Genomic DNA, 9,659 nt, shown 5'->3' on the forward strand with positions numbered 1-9,659 from the left:
TAAATAATAATTTACTCCCCCATATTTTAAAAAATAAGCAATTTACCTCCTTAAAGAGAAATAAAAATTATTGAGTAAAAATTCATAATATGAGAAAAGAAAAGTATGTAAGAAATGATTCCCCAATTAATTTTTAGAGGGTGTTTGGAATAAGCTTTTAAAACATCATATAATCGCCTATATTTAATAGAACATTTAGATGTTTATAAGATTTTGGATCTTACTGCAAAAATAAATAAAGCATTTGGATAAAATAAGGTATTAAAACTTATAAGGTGTTTTCACATCTTAAAATGTTCGGGTGTTCGTCAAAATAAGTTCTTTTTATTAATAAAATGACAAAAGAAGATGTGATTCCATTAGAATCAATACATAACTATTTCTTGATATATTTTGTATTTAATTGATTCCAAATAAAAATTTAATAGATATTTTTTTATAAAAATAAAAAATCAACAAATTACTACCTTAACTTTTGTATCAAATAACATTAACATTCATACTAGTCTAAATATTAACATAAATATATAATTGATATACTTTTATTTTTAGTCATATAATTTATAATGTCTTGAATCTATATTTTTTACTACGATAATTTTATTTTTAGGTAACTATATATAATAGAAATCATTTATTAATTACACAAGCCCAAATTATGTAATTAATGTCATAATTACACATAGATGAGAAAGAGATCTTGTATCAAATTACATAGCGACGAGAAAAAAGCGAGAGAGAATCTTTATTTTGTCTTATGAATTATTAATAACATAAAACTTATAAGATGTTATAAAAAAAATAAATTATTTTTTAAATTCTTTTTTATAAGATCTAAAATATTTTATTTTTAAATTTTATGAGCTCTTATAAAGAAAATGACCAAAAAAAAAATAATTAAATTTTTTTAAATATATTATAAAATATTTTGAGAAGCTTTTAAAGTTAGCCAACCATCTACACACCATACAATCTTCCTTTTTACTTTTTTCTTATCTTTTCTTTGTGGGGAATACGAATACCTTTAATTTGTTGAAGGGTCCATTGCAATTGAATCATTCTTTTGTTTCATTCTTTAGCATATTCCTAGATACTAACATCTTTCCCACCTTTTTAATCTTTATTTAATAAAAAATATGTATAACTCGTGTGGTGCAATTATTGGAAAGCAAGTTGATTAGTGATATCGCAAATGAGCAACATATATATAGTAGTTCTTGTATCTCGTGTTTCTTTTTTTTCTTTTTTATAAATTATTAGTCATATATTTTTAGTGTTTATAAAGTGTTATTTGTTAATGAGACTTAGTTTAATTAATGAAGTTAAGACTCTATGGTCTCTATTAATATGTGGGTATTAATCTATTTAATAGTAGTTTTTGATTTACTGTAATAATAGTTATTGGTTAGGTGTAGGTACTGATAAGGTGAGGGGGTATTTTATATTATACACTATAATGTATGAAAATATAAAAAATTGATTGGTGCAGTGTCAGACATGAATATGACACAGACATGTGTTAGATACAGCATTCGCATGTTCGATATAATATAAAGAAAAGTTGTCGAACAACCATTCATTTGATTGAATTAAAATTAAATGGCCTAACTTACTATGCCACAGAGTAGAAGTTCCACATTCAATATAATAGAATCAGAAACATCATTTTTATTATTTTCAACTCAAACTTTGAACAAGCCATCGTTTAAATAACCTTTACCAACAAAAATACCAAACTGTTGAATTACAACTTTATTAAATTTTAAAACTAATTCATATCCCTGTCTAACTATTACAGAACCACTAATAATGTGTCTTTTGACAGTGGGTACATGATTAACACTTTTTAACGACAGAATACGCCATATAGGAAACTTCAAGTCCACACTTCCTATCCTAAGTATTTCAGCTGTACTGGAGTTCCCCATGCTTACTGTCCTTCCACCTGATAACCTGATAAGACAGAAAGAGAGATTAATCAGCACAAACGTGCACATTCCCTCCAGTGTCAATCAACCAATCACACAGTTCATAAATAGTCAAGAGTTTGGGTTGTACAGATACATACCCTCCAGTTGCTCCTAAGGTACAAACACCGCTAGAACCTCCCACAACCATGTTGACAGCTGCCTGCCCAGTCTTGGCCTTTTTATTAGGACAAAACTTGGCTCAGTGCCCAACCTGCCACAATTCCAACATGTTTTGTTTGCTTTTGGTTTCTTATTTTAGAAGGCCTTGTTTTTATTAAAGGTTTTCGAGTTCGAGTTAATCTTTTTTCACTTTCTGTTTCCCTACTATTAGGTTGGCCCTAGGTTGATGTTCAACTGACATTTTGTGGATTTGATTTCTTTGTTCTTCCTCAATGCTGATAGCAATCATAAGATCATCTAGAGACAATCTCCCTTTCTGATGCTTGAGTGTCATGCCAAAACTTTTCCAAGAATTGGGAAATTTGTCCACTATGGACATCACCAAAAAATTTTCGGGAAGCTTCATCTCAGCATCGGCTAGAGTATGTTCAAGATTGATAATCTCATGAGTTTGTTTAGCTACAGATGGGTCCTCAACATTTGATACCGCATGAACTTGGAAACAGAATACTTTTCGAGCCCTTGCTCTTCAGTATTATATTTCCGGTCGAACTCATCCCATAGAGATGTAGTAGTGTAAGAATCAGAACAATAGATATAGAAGAGCGTATTTGACAAAGCTAACAAAATCGCTCCTCTAACAATTTCATCCCTCTCTGGCCACTACGCTATCTCAGTAGTCCTAGGATCGGTATATGTAGGTTTAGGTCTGGTTACCTGAATCACTAACAAGAGTCCTTTCATCGTTAACCCAATTTTCAATCGTTATTGCCAGCGTTTGAAAAACTGGCCCGAAAACTTGTTCAGCAAACTGGTCAAGTCGACTTTGGGTGTGACCAGAATTACAATAGGAAACTAAAAGCAGCGTTCAAAATACCGAGTTTAAAAACAACATTTTTCCAAAACAGTTCCAACAAACAAAAATTCGATTTTTCAAAACCTGTATATTTTCTTCAAGATTATTGGAAAATTTCAGTTTCAAGTAATTGAAACAACATTTTGAAATATAAACAATTGGATTCAGAAATAAAAAGCAATTAAAGCCACGTTGGAACAAATAACATAAAACAATTATAAATGCTATTAATGACACAAGAAAAATTTAATCAAAAACTTACAACGAGAATTGTATTTGTAACAATTCTCAGTCCAATTGTAATCGTTAATTTTAATCGAATGACAGAATTACTACTTGCCATGAAGAAAATATAGGTCCCGTATCAATAGTGCACCAGGTACAACGTAATTTCTCCTAAAATAAAATGGTTGCAGTTCTTTCGGTCTTAACACTATAACGAAGAGCACTTCGATCAATCACTTAGAAGCTCGTTACAAAAATAAAGTTCAAATCTATAAAAATATTTTTATAGAGAAGCCGAGAGTGATCTCAAGAAAGAAAGGAGGATTGTTCTTAAGTTGTCTGTTTGGAATTTAGGAATGACAACCTCTTATAGGCATGCCCAAACCTCACCATATATTTAGAAGTTCCAATTGTTAAAAAATCCAAATATTGCTGCAATAAAAAGAATTTTTCTCTTTTTTATCTTCTCATTTTAATTTATGGGTTTCATGTAAATTTTATTATTAAAATTACAACAATTTGCTTCCCGATTGAGATGACTAATTTATGCAATTATTGCCATTAAGTGCCAAACCAAATTTCCGGCGAAAACATTTTAAAAGGATGATGAGTCCATTTTCTCCCAATTTAAAATAACTTACATATTTTAAAAGTAACTTATTGAAGAAATTAAGCCTCAATGTTTCAATCCTCCCAAAGTTACATATTTTTTTCGTACATTATATGTTGAGTAAAAATTAAATTTCCCGTCCATAAAGTTTAGGAATATTTAATTCATCTCTTAAAATTGATACAACTATACATAAATGTATATAATTTAAAAAATTATATTTAATACCTATATATTTATTTTTATCTAAAAATAGATTCACCACATTTATTAATATTAGCAAAAAAATAAACTCGAATAAAAATCTATATTTAACCCGAATTAATTTTTATTCAATTTTTTTACTAATATCAGCAAATTTAATAAATTTTGATCAATAAAGGGATCAATTTGTCAGGCATAAAAAAAATTAGGGATATAAAAATTAATATTTTAAACCACAGAAGATCTATATATTATTATACCAATCCTAAAGGAGGACCGTGTAATTAAAATATTAATTTTTCTTGATAAATTCATAATATCCACTTATTAATTGTTTGCTACTTTATAATATATGGCGTGGTGCAAATTTACACAGCTTTTGCAGCTTTGCTTCGGGTGGAAGTTCATATCATTTTGTATGAAGAAGAATGCGCACGAGAGTGCAACACTTTTCCATCGTTGCTTCGGTCAAAATACCAATCTAATTTTTTCAGAATAGTTATATATATATATATATATTATTTAAAAGTGATAATACGTGTATTAATATTTTATAGAATACGTTACAATAATCTCATATAGGTTGAGACCAATATTTACTGTATTAATTGGAATTCAAACACATGACCTCTCGAGGCCATGTATCCACACAACATATATAGAAATTACATAATTTATTTTATTTAAAAAGGTTTCTTTACATGGTGTGTTTTATATATAATACATGAAATATAAAGTGCAATCTTCGAAATTGGAATAGAAAATTCGATTGGAGATAATTTTATTTTTGGGAATGTCTATTATTATGGTTAAAAATGAAAAAGTTTGATAAACGATAATTAATATGACTACGCAACAGTTATTAATGAGCAACAAAACTTTACGAATAAGAATTAACAAATTATCCCCTGTGTTTTGATAAAAGAAGCAAATGTGCTAATTGGCCTAAGTGTAGGACCAAAATTGAAAACAGGTTCACTTATGGAACCAAAAATGTAATTTATCCTTGTTTTGATTGTATTGACTAACGGATAGAGTAGCTGCCGCTATCAATTGGATGAAAATCCCTCAATTGAAGTTATAAGATGATAAAAAAATAAATTAAATATTAAAAAAAAAGAGAGACATCAAAGAGTACCATCCCTTAATAATAAATTATAGATGCTCGATATTATGATATAACGGTATCACAAATTAAACAATAATTTATCTTTGCAACATTGTTTAGTCAATGTGATGTAATTAAAAAGCAATTAATGAAACCGACAAGATATCACTATTTAATATTGGCATGAAATCATATAGCCAACCACATTTTCACATTATAATTTATAAATTCAATAAGTCAACCCCACAAATCCGGGGGTGGGGGGTTGAGGGTATAATGTATTCATATATTGGGTTGGATTAGGTCGAGTCCGGAAAAAGAAATTGATTTGGTTTAATTGCAAATCAAAATTAGAAAATAAATCTTACAATCGTTAAAATTTTAAATTGTCTATCAAAAAACTTGCATTAAGGTAAAACTTTGTAAAGACAAATAAATAATTTATATCTCTAATTCGGGATATCGTTATAATTCAAACTCATAAATTAAAAAATTATAAATATTTTATATCATTACAATTTATATTAAAAATTAAAGCCAACATGTTACATAAGAAAAAACGTTGGATTGGATGAACTAAACTAAGTAATTTGTAGGTAAAGTGCTGAAATAATACGATGGAAATGCTGAAATGCATATAGAAAGTGCGAAAAATGAGATAAAAATGAGTGGACTTTGTTGGAAGAATCCACCAGTAGTGAACTCTAAATATAAAAGCCTTAATAGAGAGAAGAACAGCGGAAGGTGAAAACCAGAAGAGAGAAGGCGGTTGTGGAGGTCCAGAGAAAAGGAGGGGGAGACAAGGAGATGAGAGAGAGAGAATTAGATTTAGGGTTTCACTTGCAAAAGAGGGAGAGATAAAAAAACAAGAAAGTCAGATCGAGTCAAGTGGGTCGGGTGGTAGAAGTGGATTGAGCCAAAGAATATGCCAAGGCAGGAGAATTGGGCAGCCATCCAGGTGAGTTATTTGGTGATGTGGGCTGGGCTTACCAAAATAGGTCACGGGCCACAATTTTTTTTTATAATATTCTACTTGGACCATGAACCAAAAGAGGAACCAAGTACAAAAATCGGATCTGACTTCATTATTGCCATTCACCGCCTGCAAAACAAGAAAGAGACACTTGCACATATATGGGTTAGATAATGCAAAGAATACTGAAGATGCTTAATTGTCCTAAGTTCAAGATTCTGAGGCAAGTTTGTTTAAACTTTTCAATTGGTAAACACATAGTACCCATATCTATAGGATTGGATTCAGAATTTATCTTTTCTAAGTTAATAATTTTTTCTTTCCAATAATATTTGTATTAAAATGATACCTAACATCAATGTGTTTAGTTCTATCTTTAAGACAAAATTTTTACAAAGTTGAATTCCAGATTGACTATTTGAAAATACTGTAGAAAGTCTATTTCTTTAAATAATCTTTCTAACCAAATTGCTTCTTTAAAAGCTTCAATAGTGGCAATATATTCAGGTTCAGTGGTCGACAAGGCAACAATGTGCTGGAGTTGAGATTTTCAGCTTATGCAAGCACCAAAGTAAACGCATATGAGGTTATTGATTTTCTACTATCTCTATCATTAGCATAGTTGGAATCCACATATCAATTAATTTAGCACCACCAGCGTACTTAGAAAATTTTCTACCAGTATTCATAGTACTATGTAAATACCTAAGTAACCATTTAAAAACATCCCAATGAGGAAGCTCAACATTAGACATATATCTACTTAGGCAGCTTACAACATAGGCAATATCTGGGTGAGTAATAACCATTAAATACATTACGGACCTAATTGTAATAGAGTAAGGAATATTCTTCATTTGTTCTTCTTCAGATTCACTTTTAGGACTCTGATTTTTACTTAATTGAAATGAGCATCTAAAGGAACAGAAGACAGATTCTACATTTCTAATATGGATTCTACATAGGATTTTTTTATTCAAAAAAATTGTAAAATTACTTCTGTTTCTATCAAAAGGCATTCCGAAAATTTTCTTAGCATCATCCAAATCTTTCATTTCAAAATCTCTGCTCAAATTATTTTGCAATTCTTTAATCAGTTTTAAATTGGGGCTAGCAATTAACATATCATAACATATAGCACAAGAAACACAGGAGCAGAATGATCTTATTTAAAATACAAACAGTTATCATAGACACTTCTTTTAAAATTTAAAAAAAAATGCATGAACAGATCAAAATTTCTTATTCCATTGCCTAGGTGATTGTTTTAATCCATATAGGAATTTTTTCAGCAAACAGACATAATCAGATTTTTGCTTATCAATGAAACTACTTAGTTGTTGCATATAAATTTGTTCACCTAGATTACCATGCAGGAAAGCAGTTTTAATATCCATTTATTTTAAATTTGTGTAAAGCCTTTTGCAACTAACCTAGCTTTAAACGAGTTGCATCATTTTCTTATTTTATTTTAAAAATCCATTTACAATCAACAATAGAACAATTATTAGGTTGTGGAACAAGAACCTAAGTTTTATCAGCATGCAAAGATTTCATTTATTCATTCATGACTTCTATCCAATATTTTGAATTAGTAGATTGTAATGCATCTCCATAAGTACTAGGTTCAAAATTTTCAGCATTTAACACAAGTTGAAAATCTTTAAATCTAGAAGGAAGCATATGTTCCCTTCTTTCCCTATCCTTAGCAAGCTGATAATTCTGCAAGTTATCTTTAGGTGCATAATTTTCTATATTATCAGTTTCTTGTTGATTTTTTTTCCCCTAATCTCTTCCCCTTGTTGGTTATTATCTGAAGGTCCCTCCACCTTGTTAAAGGTGCATTCTATGTCTACATCTTCATTTTTCCTAGGCGTATTAGTGAGACATGACATTTTAGACTCATTGAATAAAACTTAGTTAGCTTATAATCCATAACCTACAACCCTTAATACCTTCAAGATAACCAATAAACACATATTTTTGGGATTGGGCATCAAGTTTATCACCATTTGTAAATGCAAAAGCAGAACAACCAAGAATGGGCAAGGAAGAAAGATCAGCAAATTTTCAATCCGTAAAGATCAGGTATTTTTCCTAATAGAGGGATGGTAATCTATTTATCAAATACGTAGCAGTTAAGACAGCTTCACCCTAAAAGATTTTGACAAACCTGAACTTACAAGCATACATCTTACTTTATCGAACAAAGTTCTATTCATTTTTTTTTAGCTACACCATTTTATTGGGGGGTATAGGGAGTGGTTCTATGCCTATTAATATCAAATTCATTACACAAATCAGAAAACTGTTGATTATAGAATTCTAAACCATTATATGTTCTTAAAACCTTTAACTTCTTACCAGTCTGATTCTCCACTAAGGTTTTTCAATTTTTGAAATTTTTAAAAACTTCAGATTTTTTGTTACATCAAGAACACAAAAAATTTTCTAGAATAATTGTCAATTACAGACAGAAAATACCTATTTCCACTGTGAGTAGCAATATTAGCAGGTCCCCACACACTAGCATGAACATAATCAAGTATACAGGATGATGATGATGAGGGATTTGGGTGAGGTGATGCAGGAAAATGAACCTTATGTTGTTTTCCTAAAACACATTCAACACAGAAGTCCATTTTGTTTATTTTATTAGTTAAAATTCCTTCTTTATGTAACAATTCTAGGCCTTTAACACTAATATTTCCTAATCTCTTATGTCATAGACTTGTTTTTATCATTTTTGAAAACAGTTGCAGCAAGAATATCAAATTTCACAAAGCAAATATATAAATTTCTTTTTCTTTCAGCTTTGAAAACAGTCAAAGACCCTTTCATTACTTTCATAATGTCTTTACCCCATCTACCCTCAAGCCCTCCTTCTTCTTCTAGAGGAGCACAAAAAAATCAAATTATGGTATAAATTAGGAACATGCCTTATATTTTTCATGGTTAACCTATAGCCATTTTCAAAAGTTAAATATATGTCGACAAGACCTTTTATTTCACAAAGCTTTTAATTTGTCATGGACACAAAGCACAAATTCTCAGATTTATAATTTGTGAAAATTTCTCTAAAAGGACTCATATGAAAGGTGCATCCAGAATCAATTAACCATTCATTCATATTTAAAGAAAACTAAACAAAATTAACATCAGAAACCATATATACCTCTCCAAATTTTTTTTCCAGTAATTAAATTAGCATCTTCTTTATTCTTATCCCGTTTGGCTTTTTACAATTCTTTATATAATTTTATTTTCCTCCATAATCATAATATCTTCTTTTCCTTGGTTTTTAATCCATATTTCTAGACTTAGACCTGCTGCGACTTCTACTCTTAACTTTACTATGTCTCCTATGCTTATAATCAGAGTTCCTTTTTTTAGTTCTTCCCCTAACATGATTTACCTTATTATGGACCTGTTAGATTTTTATTAGTTTTAAGATCCATTTCTTTACTTTTTAAATCATTAATTATAGTATCTAAGTTTACATTATTCCTACCATATTTTATAACGGCTTTAACATCACTATAGGCTTCAGGAATAGCATTTAAAAGAACAATAGGAGAGTAATCATCAATATT

Source organism: Sesamum indicum, linkage group LG10 (assembly GCF_026168435.1).
Source record: "Sesamum indicum cultivar Baizhima isolate 11 linkage group LG10, ASM2616843v1, whole genome shotgun sequence".
Lineage (NCBI taxonomy): Eukaryota > Viridiplantae > Streptophyta > Magnoliopsida > Lamiales > Pedaliaceae > Sesamum > Sesamum indicum.